The 16,976-nt window shown below is 43.0% G+C and overlaps 2 pseudogenes across 1 annotated transcript; one reads left to right on the plus strand and one right to left on the minus strand.

Annotated features, from left to right (window-relative positions):
• Positions 1 to 1,213: 1,213 nt before the first annotated feature.
• On the plus strand, positions 1,214 to 10,348 carry LOC106560221 (centrosomal protein of 135 kDa-like; annotated as a pseudogene).
• A 1,362-nt stretch (positions 10,349 to 11,710) lies between these two features.
• Positions 11,711 to 16,150, minus strand: LOC106560276 (carbohydrate sulfotransferase 14-like; annotated as a pseudogene). The gene is made up of 2 exons (XR_014379023.1): positions 13,165 to 16,150; positions 11,711 to 12,896 (listed from the first exon to the last, which is right to left on the minus strand). The product of XR_014379023.1 is annotated as a carbohydrate sulfotransferase 14-like (transcript).
• Positions 16,151 to 16,976: the final 826 nt, after the last annotated feature.

Below are 16,976 nucleotides of genomic sequence, written 5' to 3' on the forward strand. Positions count from 1 at the left end.
AAAATAAAAAGAAGAGACTTGTGCTTGGGCCGTCATTAGACCGGTGGAAATCTGTCATTTGTTCTGGAGTCCAAATCTGAGATTTTTGGTTCCAAACTCTGTGTCTTTGTGAGACGCAGAGTAGGTGAACGGATGTTCTCCGCATGTGTGGTTCCCACCGGGAAGCATGGAGGAAGAGGCGTGATGGTGTGGGGATGCTTTGCTGGTGACACTGTGGGTGATTTATTTAGAATTCAAGGCACATTTAACCAGCATGGCTACCACAACATTCTGCAGTGATACGCCGTCCCATCTGGTTTTCGCTTAGTGGGACTATCATTTGTTTTTCAACAGGACAATGACCCAACATACCTCCAGGCTGTGTAAGAGCTATTTGACCAAGAAGGAGAGTGATGGAACGCTGCATCAGATGACCTGGCCTCCATAATCACCGACCTCAACCCAACTGAGATGGTTTGGGATGAGTTGGACTGCAGAGTGAAGGAAAAGCAGCCAACAAGTGCTCGGCATATGTTGGAACTCTTTCAAGACTGTTAGTGTAGCTGGTTGAGATAATGCCAAGAGTGTGCAAAGCTGTCATCAAGGCAAACGGTGGCTACTTTGCAGAATCTCAAATATAAAATATATTTTGATTTGTTGAACACTTTTTTGGTTACGACGTGATTCCATATGTGTTATTTCATAGTTTTGATGTTTTCACTATTATTCTACAATGTAGAAAAGAGTAAAAAAAAAAAAAAAACTTAAATGACTAGGTGTGTCCAAACTTTTGACTGGTACTGTATATTTACATTTTAGTAGTTTAGCAGACGCTCTTATCCAGAGCGACTTACAGTAGTGAATGCATACATTTCATACCATTTCATTTCATGCATTTTTTTTTGTACTGGCCCCCCATGGGAATAAAACCCACAACCCTGGCGTTGCACACACCATGCTGGCATTGCAAACACCATGCTCTACCAACTGAGCCACAGGGAAGACTGTAGAAATGTCCTTGTTTTTGAAAGAAAAGCACATTTTTTGTCCATTAAAATAACATCAAATTGATCAGAAATACAGTGTAGACATTGTTAATGTCGTAAATAACTATTGTAGCTGCAAACGGCTGATTTTTTTATGGAATATTTACATAGGCGTACAGAGGCCCATTATCAGAAACCATCACTCCGGTGTTGCAATGGCACGTTGTGTTAGCTAATCCAAGTTGATCACTTTAAAAGGCTAATTGATCATTAGAAAACCATTTTGAAATTATGTTAGCACAGCTGAAAACCATTGTTCTGATTAAAGAAGTAATAAAACTGGCCTTCTTTAGGTATCTGGAGCATGTCCTGTTTTTCTTACATGTATACATCGAGCCTGTATACTGTATAACCACATACCAACATGTCTTAGTGCTGTTTGTTGCAGTTGACTGGGATAACATTTCCATGAATGTTCCATTATGATTTGACAGGAGGGAAAAAGCACAGCATTCCTTTCAGACGTCAGCTAATGCAGATTGATGAGCTCATCCCTCCCTCCTCTGGCCCCACTCAAACTGTGGTGCAGCCTGATGACCCGTACATCACAGATCTTCTGATACATTTTACCCTAGGATCCAGGAGCTGCAGCAGGACATAACCAAACTGAAATTAGACCATGAAAGAGCTCAAGGCGGTATCAAACACCTGAACATACATGTTGAAGAGCGAGACAGAGAGATTGAGCATCTTATTCAAGCACTTGACGGAGGACGTCCTCATGAAGTCATCTTCCTAGAGGCTCAGACCATCAGCAATGAAAAACTGATTGCCTACCTTAACCTGCAGGTAAGAACCAAACCATGACCCATTCAAGCAATGGGCATTACCCCACCCATTGAAATGATCTCTATAACCTACCCCTTTTAAACTGAAACTGACCACACATGACTTACTGACGACACCAGCAACTATCAACCTAAAGTTAGGCTCACCAGAGTCCTTTGGGCACTGACACATTGACCTCTGAGTATTGTGTTCCCAGGTAGAGTACCTGCAGGAGACTAACCGGACTTGTTGTGTTCCCAGGTAGAGTACCTGCAGGAGACTAACCGGACTTGTTGTGTTCCCAGGTAGAGTACCTGCAGGAGACTAACAGGACTTGTTGTGTTCCCAGGTAGAATACCTGCAGGAGACTAACAGTACTCTGGAGCAGAATGTTCAGGGGTTGCAGCAGAGGAAGCAGGATGCCCCCACCAAGGTGGCGGACCTCCGTGCCAAGAACCAGGAGCTGTGTCAGGAGCTCACCCAATTACACCACCTGGCCAAGCAGCTGGAGAAGGACCTGGTGCTGGAGACTGATGACCTGGAACTACAGGAGGCCAAGGTGAGGAAAGGCAGGGAGAGGGAGGAGATGATAAATGAGAATAGGTGGAATACTGTATACAGACAGGCAGAAAGAGGGTTCAATATGAGGTCAATGTTTCTGATAAGACATCTGTGGCCTGTTTTTCTCCTCAGAAAATAATCCAAAGGCAACACAGAGCCTTGGAGGACTTGGAAGATGTAATCACAAAGTTAAGAAGGGTATGATTTATTGTGCGTATCATGGCTTACAGCCTACACTTTCCTGTTGTAAAAACGTAAAGTCTAAACAACTAGAGAATGTCTCCATCTGTCACCACATCCTTGTCTTACCAGTTAGTTGTTAAAGAGCAACTGAATCTGTGCAGCATTTGACTGACTATTTCATAGCTGTATCTGACTCCTCTGAATGGGTGTTTTAGGACCAGGCTGAGGGAGACCATGAGAAGAACCATCTGAGGACCAGCTGGGGAAGCTCAGGGAGCAGAATGAGAAGATGGAGAGACTGATTAATGTCCTGGAGGAAGAGAAGAGAAGAGAAGAGAAGAGAAGAGAAGAGAAGAGAAGAGAAGAGGAGACTGGGGACAAACTAGAGAAAATGACTGAAGCTGGTGAGTAGCAGTTTCTCTCCTGACCCACTAATTTTTGGACTCAATAGCCAGTTTCTCATTGATTATAGTTTGCGCAAGCACCACTGACTGCTGTCCTTAGATAATGAGCTGGTTCTGGACCTGGAGAGCATGAGGTCTAAACATGGTGTGTGTGGGAAGGACCACTCCCCATCTCGCCTGAATGTGTTTTTCAGGTGAGCGCTACCACAGGGCCAGGAGACCAGGGGGCATGGACCTCAGCCCCACCTGCAGCAGCCAAGGCAGGGGCAGGAGCCCCAGGGGGAGAGCAGGCTGGCATGGCACAGTGGGAAATGCAAAGAATACATAGTTATGTTCTCATTTACTGTGTATACATACATAAACGTACTGTATAAGTCTTATGTTCATTATATTCGTTAGCATGTATGGTAAAGGATTTATTTTTGTGTGCTGTTTAGGGGGGCCGTGTAGATTTAGAGCTCTCCTGGACAGTGAAGGAGAGGGATGAGATCCAGGCTGTAATGCTGGGCTTTGAAAGACACATAGAAGACATCCAGACCAGTGTGAAGGCCCTGACTGCTGAGAGACCAGCTCAGAGTGAACAATGCCAATAGCTGGGGGGGGGGCTCTCATTTTTGATGACTTATCTAAAGCCTTCGATAGAGTTATAGCCCGAGACCCATTGATCGCTCTGTTTGGTACAGTTGATGGGAATAACCAGGAGGGGAAGGCTCTCTCTTTGTACTCTATTAGCCAAAAGGCTCATATTGCAATTTTGGAAATTGGAGACTGTACCTACCTTTGAAATGTGGTTACGGGATTTAGGGAATGTAATACATATGGAAAAGATTCAATACAATACCTCCAATAGAAGTCCAATGTTTTACAAAAAATGGCAGACGATACTGGATAAATGGTCTTAGTCCTGCTTCATAACTGGGTTGATGATCTGCTGCTACTCTATGCTGTGCTCTACTCAATATTTACTTTTGGCTTAACTACACTGCTTGTAATGACTATATGCTGTCTTCTTATACATGTACCACCTAATAGGATTTTGTTTTATTTTGTGTATGTGTGAGCTTAGTTTTGTTTTGTCCTCTAAATTGGCCATCCCATTCAACAGTACAATGAATGTCAATGTCTGTATTGCTGTCTTTTTTTACATGTATTTTTTATTGGAAAATAATTAACATATTATAAAAAAAGAAAACAATGCCAATAGCTTTGAGATAATGATTTTATTATTACTAGGTATGTATGTGGGATGTTCCACCACTATAAATGCTGTGAATAACATGTGTAAACTAATGCCCATGTGCTCTCCATTAGAAATACCTGTAGCAGCATCCCCACCAAATCCTGCTGCTGAGGATTAACCACAGTCTACAGACCCTGCTGACTGGCCTTCAGTTCTGACTGACAGAATTCGGACACAACTAGTTTGCAGAGGACCAAGTGAGGTACCACCTAACTTTGTTTTCCCAAGGAATGAGAGTGATGGAAGAAGTTGCCACCACCAGTATTTCAGGAAGACCTTGGTGAGTGGTGAAATAATCCCTAGAAGTTGGTTGGTTTATTCTGAAAGAAACAGCAGCCTCTTCTGCTTCTGCTGCAAACTATTTTCTAAGAAGAAAATGAATTTAGCAATCTCAAAACTGACAGACTGGAAACATGCATGTTCTTTGCTGACTTCACACGACAGCAGTCCAGAACACCAAAACTACATGAAAACATGGAATGAACTGGCAATGAGGATCAAAAAAGGGGAAACAATTGATAAACATAAGATGGCACTTATGGAGGATAAGATGGAGAGAGGTGTTGACATGTCTGACTGCTATTGTGCAGTCTCTGGCAATTAGAAATCTGGCACTAAGGAGACACACAGAAACACTGTACTCTCCATCAAATGGACATTTCCTCAAAGAGGTTGAACTGATGGCACAATTTGATCCAGTCATGAAAGAGCACCTTAACCGTGTCAAAAAAGGGAACTTGAGTCACACCACCAGCTACCTTGGTCACCAAATACAGAATTAACTCATTGATTTGTTGAGCAGCAAGGTCATTTCAATAATGCTGAGTGACATCAAGCTGGCAAAATTCTTCTCTATCATTCTAGATTGCACCTCAGATGTCAGCCACACTGAACAGTTGTCAGTTGTGATTAGAATTGTGTGACTCAAGGAGGAGCCCCACATAAAGGAACATTTTATGGGGTTTTTGGATGCAGAGGAGTCCACGGGCCAACATTTGGCATCCCTGATTCTCAAAAGGTTAGAGGAGCTAAAAATTCATTTAGAGGACTGTAGAGGACAGTCTTATGATAATGGGGCCAACACAGGGGCGAAAATCTGATATCAACTTTGGAGGGGACAATTACATGAAATTTTCTCAAGAGCAATTCCTGAGGGGGACACCAAAAGTAGTGCTGTAACACATAGCCTACATTGTAATATGGTAAATGTATATTGAGGAACCAAAGAAATAAGGTGTTTGCCGTACTCCTAACTACCGGTACCCAAAACTACACAACTAATCACAACAGCAATACCATTGCCTTAAACTGGTGACTGAACCAAGATTTGTTAAAGTTGAGAGTGGGGGTATCCATGGCATTTTCCAATTATGTTCCTATTTTACAAGTCAAAAAAATGGAGAACCTTTCATAATGTTGCCAAACAAAGACTCAACAAACTTACCTGAGACTCTCTGTCTCTGCCAGTCTGTCCCTGCATATCTGTCCCCAACTCTGCTGTCTGTGTGCCATCTGTTGCCTGCTCTGCCTAATGACATCATTGTGAAACATTTCCATTAGAATTTAATTTCTTTCTTATGAACATTTTATCAACTAGTCTTTGAGATATTAGGCTACTAGGGTTCTTACTTTGCGTTTTGGTGTACTGAAAAATACTCTGAAGTCCGTCATTTATTTTTCTGCAATTTTTCTACACAGTGTGTAGGTTATTTACAGTAGGAGATGGGCTTCTATCATCTTATCTTTTATCATTCTATTTGGGCTACGAACTAAAAGGTAGCTAGCAAATGTGAAACGGATTAAAATGACAAGAGTTGACAGCTGTATGAGTTCACCATTTACACAATATATGCTGCAACCTTTTGTAATTTTAATAATTTGTTTCATATTGGCTGGCTTCCAACAATAGCTGAATTTGCAAAGCTAGCGAGCACCAATTCCGTTTCAGTGGTGTTTGCTGTAATCTTTGCTACCCAGGTTAAATAAAGGTGAAATAAAATAAATAAATAAAAGTTCCCTTGTGACAATTTAGCTTTTGCAACGAGACCATTAAATATATTTAAGACAATGGTAGAAGAGAGTGTAGTTCTGTTCAGTTTGCACTTCAGTTTATCGCTAACCTTATCACAGGGACTTTGAAGCACTAACTTACATAATCTGCATGCTGATCTTGGAATAAATTGACGATAGCAAAGATTCCATCTTTGACGAGGCCACATAAATGGAATAATTACTAGCTAGCTTAATAGTTAATATTTGCCCGCTAGCTCTGCATATTCAGCTAGTGTGTGTGCGCGATTGACTGGATTAACCTCACATCAGTTACGTTAATTGAGTGCCTTTCAGACAGTGGATACCACCCCTCTGTTATCTTGCCAACTAAGGAACTGGCAGTGGATCAAACCATTGTGAGGCAAAGGGTGGGGGGGTCGCAATCTTTTGAAACTTAAAAACGCGCTATTAAGTGTCTATAATCAGCACAATTGCTTTCATTGCATAATATTAATATTAATTAAATTACATAGTTATGTTTCAGTGATATATTGGGGGGGACAAATCATATTTTCCCAGGATGGGGGGGTCGTGTCCCCCCCGTCCCCCCCGGGATTTCCGCCCCTGGGCCAACATGAGAGGCAAAAACAAAGGTGTCCAAGCCAGACTCCTGGAAATGAATCCAAGAGCTCTTTGTGCTATGTGGTGCTCACACATGGAACCTGGTTGTGGCTGATGCTGCTAAAAGTTCTGTTGATGCCACAGATTACTTTGGCATCTTACACAAACTGTACACCTTGTTCTCAGCCTCCACACAGCGATGGGCCATCCTGAAAAAACATGTGGACATCACTTTGAAGATGTGGACTGAGACAAGGTGGGAGAGTAAAGTTAAGAGTGTCGAGCCACTGAGGTATCAGGCAGCAGCGGTGAGAGAGGCACTGATTGAGGTGAGGGATCAAACCCAAGACCCTGTGATAAAGATTGAGGCCTAGTCCTTGTCAGAGGAGGTGGGATCATACCACTTCAGCATCTGTACAGTGGTGTGGTATGACATTTTGAGCCAGATCCAACATGTGAGCAAGCTGATGCAGTCTCCCAGTATGTATGTGGATGTTGCAGTCAGTCTTCTCAGAAAGAAAGAGAGATGTCTCAGCGACTACAGGGCAACAGGCTTTATGACTGCACAAATGTCAGCCAAGGATATTTGCGAGGGTATGAATGTAGAGGCCATTCTACAACAAAAAAGGCTGAGATCCACAAAGCGGCACTTTTCATTCGAATCATTTGATGAGCCTTTGAGTGATGCCCTGAAGAAGCTGGAGGCGTCATTTTTCAATGTCGTTGTTGATGCTGCAACCTCAGCCCTTCAGGAAAGATTTTACACATTGGAAAATGTGGGAGAGAAGTTTGGAGTGCTGTCAACCTTCCAAACCTTCCAAATGTGAGGCCCTTAGTATGACACTGCACTATAAAGAACACTCAGACTTGGATGGCAGAGAGCTTGCACAGGAACTGAAGAACTTGCCTGACTTGCCATTGAAGACCATGACCCTGCTTGAGCTGCTGATATTTATACACGAAAGGGAGCTCTCAGAAATGTGTCCAAATTTGTGTACTGCTCTCAGAATTTGTCTTACTCTTCCAGTGACCGTAGCTGAAGCAGAGAGGAGCTTTTCAAAGCTGAAGCTCATCAAATCCTACCTGAGGTCCACCATGTCACAGGAATGCCTTAGTGGCCTTGCTGTCATCAGTATTAACCATGCAATTGCTGGGCAGATTTCTTATGATGATGTAATTGACTTTGCATCAAGGAAGACAAGAAAGGTCAGGGTTTAGTTGGCAGTTATGCAATTTAGTTTGTGTGTTTCTTGTTTGAAGTGCAATAATTAGGTTATCTTCTTTATAAAAGTGTGTTATTCTATGTGTGTATTTGTATGATATAGGATTTGTGCAATTTAGTTTTATTTGTGTGTTTTTTGTTAGAAATAGTGTAATAATTTGATTATTTTTTATTTGTATTTATATACTACAATTTGTTTCTATTTGTCTTTCTTACTTTTTTGATATTTACGAGTCTTATTTTGTATATATTTTTATATTTATATCGTTTTAAATGTTATGATTATTTATTTGTGTTGTTCCAAATGTCTGAATAAATGTTTTTTGGGGGGGGGGCTGAAGGGGGTTTCGCCCAGGAAGCCATACAAGCTAGAACCGCCACTGCAAAGGATCACCTCAGTGAGAGACACACTCAGAGAGAGACTAAAGGTTGCTCAAACCTGCGCTCTGACAGACAGAGGAAGAGGAGGATCCTGAACCTGGAAAACACCATCAAGACTGTGAGAATGATCAACTTTTCACCAAATCAAAGCAAAAGGATCCTGTTACAGTTGACTATATTACTTTTTGTAGATATAACACCTTACAAAGATGTTACCACCACTGTACTGTGCTATCAATCATGTCTGCCATTACTGCCACCTTAGCTGATCTTGCATGCATACTGTACCAAGAGTAGTGTGAGTTATGGTGTGTTTTGGTCCCCAGTCGGAGAGGGAGCGGTTGAACCTGCACCCTCAGGTGTCAGTGCTGAAGGAGGGCAGGGTGGCTATAGATGAAGCGCTGAAGGTTCGGTCCACTGCCCTGGTCCAGACTGTAGAGACAGCACAGCAGAGAGCTGATTCCAGTACACTACGGTACTGTCTGTCTGTCTTTGTCTGGTAATGGTGTGATGATGTCATTATGTGCTGTTCATATTTATTTGTTGTGTTGAAATTGTCAAATTTTCTGTCTGTTCAGGCTGTTGCAAGAGCAGATGAAACAGTCCCTGTTTGACATTCAACACAGGCTCTCTGTGAAGACAAACAAGGTCCATGTTGCCCACCAGCAGATGGAGAAAATAGGTGAGTTTTGGTGGATGAAAGGGTTTGTTTGACATTATCAAACTCTGCTCTTGGTTTATTCAGTGATAAAATGTAATTATTTTCTTCACCAGGAGAGCTAAGTCGGGAATGGCGCTACCCAGAGGGACGAGGTGACTGTGCTTCAGAATACTATCTCTGCTCTGGACAGGGAGAAGGATGACGTGGACCAGAAAAGTGAGAGCCTGGCCCTGCTGCAGGATGAGCTGTCCAGGAGGGTAGGGCACTAGTTACCACTGACAGACCTGTATATGTGAGGGTGAGTACAGTTATAAGATCAGGCAAACAGGGACTAAACACTGTTCTGTCTTTCATTCTGCAGGAAAATACTCTGTTACAGACATGGTGAGCTCTCTAAATTAAGTGTAACCTTTTTCAGTATGTGAGGGAGAATGATCTGTTTGTGCATTTGTGTTTGAGGCATGTCGCCCGAATGTGTGTGCGTGGAGAGTGAATCAGTTATATTGTGTTGTACCTGCAGCCAACTGAAGGGGACACTGAGCAGCCGTGAGAGGGAGATAGCCAGTCTACACAGACAACTCGACTTTGCCCAGGAGGAGCTGTCTGGAGTGGGGAGAGACAGGGAGATTACCCTGAGAGAGAACAGGAGACTACAGGATGACCTAGCCACTATGACCAGAGAGAACCAGGTACAGACCAAAGTTTGATATCCAAGAGCTTTTATGAAGACAAATACTGTAGGAAAGAGTCCAGGGGGAAGAGTTTGAGTTCTGTTTAATATGTTAAATCTTGTCTGTCCTTGCTCACCTCTAACCAACATCCTACTAAACTGAATTCACTTGCATTGTTACAATTAGTGATGAGGACCCCTATTCTGTCCCCACCCTACAGCATGAGTGCCCTGCAGGCGTACGAGGCCCAGGTGTCATCCCTGGCCAGGCCAGGGGCATCTCCCTGCTGGAGAAGGCACTGCAGGAGGCCCAGGGGAGAAAACCCTCTGACTGCATCCCAATCCACCACCCTTTTCACTTCCCGTCATGATTTAGCAACGGTGGAAACTTACACCACACACACACTGCATGTACCAGTAAGTTGTGATACAAGCCTTGCTAATTGCAGGAATTCTAGCTATAACAAAATGTGCCCCGTCGGTGCTGTAGTGTTGACTATGCCCTTCATCATGTCTATGTGTTGGTGCTGCTCTCTCACGTGACTGGAGAGCTGGAGGACGTGCGCTCTGAGGCAGAGCTACTGAAGAAGCAGCTGGCCAGTGAGACTGACTGTCCGTAACCTAGAGACACTTCTCTCCTCCAATCGGCAGAAGGAGTTCCACACCCATCTGAGCGCCAGCGAGAGGAAGTAAGAGCTGAAGGTTGTAAAGGACAGACTGGCCCTTACTGACAGCAAAACGTGAGAGATCGGGTCCTAAAGGCTCCACAGACCCACTGATTACATCAGACCCAGAACATCTCAATTTCACACAATCTTGAGTCTTACTGATTTAATAAAGGTGTGGTGTGTGTGTGTGTGTGTGGACATGCCAGGGAGGTTTCTCAGCTGCAGACAGAGATGGACGTGCTGAAGAGACAGCTGAGCAGTGAGCTGAATGACTCTAAATTTGCCGTGCTAATCAGGCACCTTGCCTCTAAACATTCAATAGATCTAAATGAATACATTTCAGTGTAATTGAAAAGGCTGTGGGCTGCTATCTCTCCCTTATGCCCTTGAGCCGCCTCGGGGGGGCCGCGCCGTCTCTGTCCTCGGGGAGAGGGCCGCGCCGTCTCTGTCCTCGGGGAGAGGGCCGCGCCGTCTCTGTCCTCCGGGAGAGGGCCGTGCAGGAGATTTGCAGACGAGATGTCTTTCTCTTCCCTCCGGAGCTCCTCCCCCCTGAGCAGATCTGAGTCCCCGCCCTCCCTCCCCAGAACATTCCATCCTCCAAACTCCAGAGCGCTCCACCGACAGGTCACCAGAGAAGTGTCACACTCACATTACTACGTACATACATGAACACACACACACTGCACTCGCAGCAATACTCTACCATCTATAAAACAATAATACTTTACAGATCCCACTGATTGTATTCAAGCCTGTAACTAATGTGACTTCTCTTTTCCTGTTTTCACAAAATTGTGAGCTTTAAGGAGTAGAGTGACACAGGACAGACAGGGAACTGAAGGAGCTGAAGTGAGTGAATGAGAAGCCTGTAAGAGTATCAGTTTTGATGCACCACACAAACTATTCACATAACTCGTGTCAAACAAAAATCCTTGTAATGGTCTGAAATGTCAGCTTCCTCCTCCTTCCCTATGGAAGATGCACTAAACTCAGATCAAAGGTGAAATCATGCTGTCTTCTCACCAAAGATAATTCTAATGCCAATAGTTAGAAAAACATAATACAGACAATCAAATTTATTATGAGAAATCTACTTATTGTGCTACTAATAGTATTATCTCATTAAAGTACACCTTGATGGAAGTACTGTACATTTTCAGCTTTTTCTTCAAATAAAAGTTTAGACAAAATGAATTAACTGCACTTATCCGTACCTATCAGAGACAAAACACAAAAGCCTTTAAATTACCCATAAGAAATACCTATAAGAATGTGGAGGAAAATTGATTAACAAAAGATTGAGAAAAAAAAAGGTGTCATTGAGGCTTTAATACTTTTGATAGTTGGGTCAATGTTTGGTTGAAGCCAAGATGGAGTGCACAATTATCAGAGAAATTGGACGGTAACAATTAAGTAATTTCTTAATGTTTAAGTGGAATGCATACAAATTGATTGTAACATTACCACTTATTTGCTTCTAAAATTCAATTCCTTTCCAGTTTTAGTGGTTTTATACATATTACTCCAACACATTCATATTTCCCTATGCTGTCACAAATCTAATGTAAGAAGTAACATATCAAAATACTGCTGGTTCCTTAGGAATAAAAAGACATGGCAAATGTGTAACAAGATACTGTATACAAATATTTTCCAGTTTTAAGATTCAATCTTGCAGTTAATGTCTGCAGTATTCAGTGGTTGTGTTGGGGAGGGGGTAAGTAAACAGGGAAAAGTCTAGAATGTACTTGGGTAGGAGTTCCCTGAGTAGCTTGTGGCAGACTGCACAGGTAATAGTGCAGCATCTCCATGGTGACAGGCTTGTACCACATCTGTCTCTCAGGGAAGTGGATGTGTGGAGGTGCACCAATACGCTGTAGCATATAGCCAGCATCACTCTCCAGATGCTCATAGGAGCCAATGAAGTTAGGAGGAAGGATACAGCACATGGCTGGCACAGGTTGTAGATGGGCATCCAGTGCTCGTTCATGCGCTCCCCATCCTCGTCCAGCAGATAGCGCACAAACTCTGAAAACGTCACGTCATCCCCAGCCACTGCTGTATCCTTGGAATGGCCCTTTCTGTAGCGCCTGATGATCTCAGCACCGTACTTCTCCTGGTAGGCCTTGATCTCCCCAAACTTGTTCCTGTAGGTGGAGAGCAGGCGCTCCATGGGCTCCCGCACAAACATGAACTTGAAGTAGTGTTTTAGCCTGTAGCGGATCTCCTCAGGCTTCAGGGAGGACAGGAAGAGCAGGTCACTCTTGTGGTCCATCTTGATGCTGACGTCCACGTTCTCCAGAGTCCCACTCAGGACCTTCAGGACCCTCTTCCAGTTGGAGCAGGCCACCTTGGGGACGTAGCAGTAGAGGAAGCAGTGCTCGTCGTTCACCAGGATGTGCTGCAGCAGGGTTTTCCTCTGCAGGGGGCTCAGGGACCACACACTGTGGGGCATGTTCTTCTGTCCACATATGGTGCGGTTATTGATCTCCTGGAGAATCTGATTTGGGAGATGAAAATGTTTTGACATATAACTATTATGTAAGATTTACACAAAATAATAATGCATGTATAATACAATGTCACTCACGTCAATATGATATGCATTCCATTAAAGAGTGGACAACTAACAAAATGTAAACAATGTAGCAAATGCATCATGATATTTTCATGATATAGCCCAGGGATGGGCAACTTTGATGGGGTGGGAACCACAACAAATCTGAACTCATGAGGGGCCACAGTGGCTCACGGGGCTGCGTACTCACACATACAGTCAACCGGTGTCCTGTCTGCTCCTGCTCCTCCCCTCCGGTGTATGACCGCGCCAGAGTACTAACCACCAGTCCTGGGATTCATCATTACGCACACCTGGCACTCATCATTACGCTCACCTGTGAATCATTATGATTCACACCTGGACTCCATTACCTTCATAATTTCCTCCCCTTTATATGTCACTCTCCCATGTTCACTCACTAGTTGGTATTGTTCTTGTGTATCGGCGTACTGCCTTATGTTAGTGTCATGTTCTTGGTTTTATTAAAATGTTGCACCTGCTTCCAACTCACCGCCCCATCATCACACCTGGCAATATCCCAATTCTTGCCATGGGGCGCAGAGAAAATGTTGCAGGTTTAAAGAAAATTTGCTGCAATTCTAAACATTCTTCCATGGAGTGGAGAGAAATGTTTGCAGTTTTGAATATTATATCTGAGACTGACTAACAAAATCAATGGGGTGAGGTCATTTGACCACGATTACTACAAGTTTAGAAAGCTGGTAAGACCGATCTAAAAATGTGTTTGCTGACTTATTTAACTAGGCAAGTCAGACATGGGCTAATTGAGTGACTGACATAACAGAAACTGCGGATGCACAACCAAATTTCGAAATTGCACCTGTATTCTACTATAGATACACGGCGAGGCGTGGCTTAACGTGACCATGCCCCCGCGTAGGGTACTCCTATTTCTCCATTGTAATTAGCCTAACTTTTGCTGGCATCCTAAAGAAACGGACATTTTTTAGTCGTTTCAATAAATGTTTTCAGCAGCCTCACGTGTCGTTAACATACGTGGCTGTCACAACAAATGATTTGCATGATACTTGTTCTGCCACTAATTTGTTACCTGACCTACTGACAGTAAAACTGTCGCATCATGCTTACGTCACTGTTTGTTTACCCCTAGCTTTCCCCCCCCCCCCCATTTAGCTAACTTCTCTCCTAGCCAGTCAATCTAGATCTAATTCGCTAGTCTTTGATAAGTCACCTAGCTACTTGCAGTCTTTGCAAATTGAACGGTCAAGGGCTATTTAGAAAAATGGATTATTGTTGGCTTGCCTATGTCCTTTCAACTTGCCGGAGACAGCTGGGGAGAAAATCCTACCACATAGTTAATTATCTACACCTACTTGGTGGAATCTCCAGGTTTGCATAAATCTCCACATGCAGAAGAATAGTATAGCGTTATTTAGGTGTTTATAGCTCACTAGTCCTTACTACAAGCTAACTAGCAAGCTTTATGCAATACACATTGCTAGTTAGATACAAACAAGTATTGGCGATTTACCGGTAATGAAGTGCATCGCGGAGTAATAGACGGACCTCATGATTTCAGGCTAACTTGGTACTTGAGCAGTTGATGAAACTTCATTTGGTGGTCTTTTTCGCCTACAATTTTTTCAAACAAAACTGTACGCCACAGCGTTTTGTTCTTTTAAAAGCAAGGTTAGCTAGTTAAAGTCAGTTGGAATCGTCTCTTTGGCAGTGGTGCGACGCAAACAGGGTGGCGTAAGTGGTGAAACAGAAAAGTTGTCTGCTCTTGAGTTTTGAGGTTGATTCTTTGCCCAACAAAGTGATAGTGTAACCGGTGCTGTTACTGCACCGCTGTAACTCTGCGTTGTGTGTGGTTGATTGAGACTATAGACGTGGACTTTGGAGATCAGGTAGTTTTAATCAAGCAGAATTCACTCTCTGCATCCAAAAGAAAAAACATTTGTAGAGCACATATGTTCTGCGAATCGTCGCCTCTTTCTCTCATAGTGCATCAACATGATTTTTGAATACAAAATTAGTACAGCCTCTCCTTATGCATCAACACATTTTACATAGATAAAACCACATACCTGCATCCAAAAGAAAATAAAACATTTGTAGAGCACATATGTTCTGCGAATCGTCGCCTCTTTCTACAACAGATGCACAATACAAGGGACTGGGATCATTCGAGGAGCTAGCCATCGTTCACACATACAATAACCTGCTAATACCTTAGTTAGCTATTAACCACATGTTGAATTCAGAATGTTGATATCATCCTAAAAAGTACAATTACAAGTGCATCTTAACAATAGCATCCACTTATGAGTAACCTCTAAATATACAACATTATTCATGAACAAAACACTGTGTATGACTTTGTGCTTAAAAAAATCAAACTTTTCTGAAGAAGACAGAAAAAGCGTGCCTACCTCATACTGCATTAACATGATTTGAGCACGCAGGGCAAAACGTAAGTACACACTCCCCTGCTCCCAGGATGCAGGCATGCATAACAACAAATCAACATGCCATATTAATATATGAACCTGGTGAAATTCACATAGTACTTTAACAACTGTTACATTAGGATATATAAGTTATCCTGTACAAGCTTTTGTGCCGAATACAATACGCTGTTACAGATGTCAAGTTTATGGGCATGTGGCAGCAGTGTGTAGGAGGGATGTTCCTAGGTGTGCAGAAGGGGATGAGACAAAGGAATGTGTAACATTGGGGAAAGTAGTGGTATGTGTTAATTAAAGGGGTGCCCATGGGGCTGGGGATCAGAAATGTCCCGTGCAAGAGAGGCAGGTTGAGGTTTCCAGGGTTAGAGAAGTGCAGAAGTTGTCATACTGAGGCAGTGAAGAAAGTAGAGAAAGATGGGTCAAGGGGGGAGGGATCCTGAGAGAAGTGTGTGAGTAGTAGATATGTACCAGTACAGAGGGATAGGCCAACAAGTGATATGTTTCAGAAGGATTTTTAGCATTTATAGCTATGGTTATCAACTGTACTGTAGGGATGGAATGCAATTCGCAGAAAATTGAAGTTGTGGTGACAGCTGCAGAGAGGTTTTTGGGTGTGCGAGTTACACAAGTGGTGGTGTCCCATCCTTTCAGGTTGTTGAACTGAGGTAGGCCTAAATATATTTAAATAGTGGTGTTATTATTCTTTTTTTTACATTTTGTGAGTGTAGTGTTAGATGGTAGATTTATTTTTTCAAGCAATGTATAAGGGAGTTGTACTCCAGTCTAGTAGGTAGCGGTAATGCAACATTTATTGCATGCCAACCGCCATTAAACCTCATCGAAGAAGAAGTCTCTTCGGCTGATAATCATGATGTACATTCCATGCGACAGTATCTGTTCCTGCTAACATTTTTACGTTTAAAATCCAAGTGTTTTTAGGTATGATGTAGTTTGTTGATTAAGACGACATGGAAGTATGTTAAAAAATAGCAACCAAGAATATCCAACATATTTATAGAATGATAAAAAAAAAATACAGCTGATTATAATAAATTTGTAAAGTAGACCATTTAAAATAGGAGTAACGGGAGTACCTCAAGTGGGCTACTGCTGGAAATCGTAATGGTTTTAAAAGTCTTCCGTTTACCTGAGATTCTGCATCCACAGATGGATCAGGATGTCGAGCTTGTCTGAGGTAGTATGACCTTGCTGCTTCCCCGATGTGGAGGTGTCTCCATACTATTCAGCGTTCCTTTCTCTATCGTGAACAGAAGGCCCCCAGACGCCACGATGACAGCGAACGTCAGCGCCGATGGCAAGACAGCGGATCTGTGAAAAGAGCCAGAGTTCACTGTTCGTCTGAAGTTTATCACGTACCCGCTCCTGGCCCCTCCAGAGCTTTTCAATGCGAAATCCTGCTTTCGCTGGAGGCGTCATTGGTCGCTGAATGATATCTGTCGGGTAGCTGACAGGGTAGCCTATGTTATTGTTTTGTTTCTATGAGTAGAAAAAAGTTTGAACTACCACGTACCATAACTTCTGACTGCAACCAAAAAGACGAAAGCGTCAA

The sequence above is a fragment of the Salmo salar genome, chromosome 10, assembly GCF_965601325.2.
Source record: "Salmo salar chromosome 10, fSalSal1, whole genome shotgun sequence".
Classification (NCBI taxonomy): domain Eukaryota; kingdom Metazoa; phylum Chordata; class Actinopteri; order Salmoniformes; family Salmonidae; genus Salmo; species Salmo salar.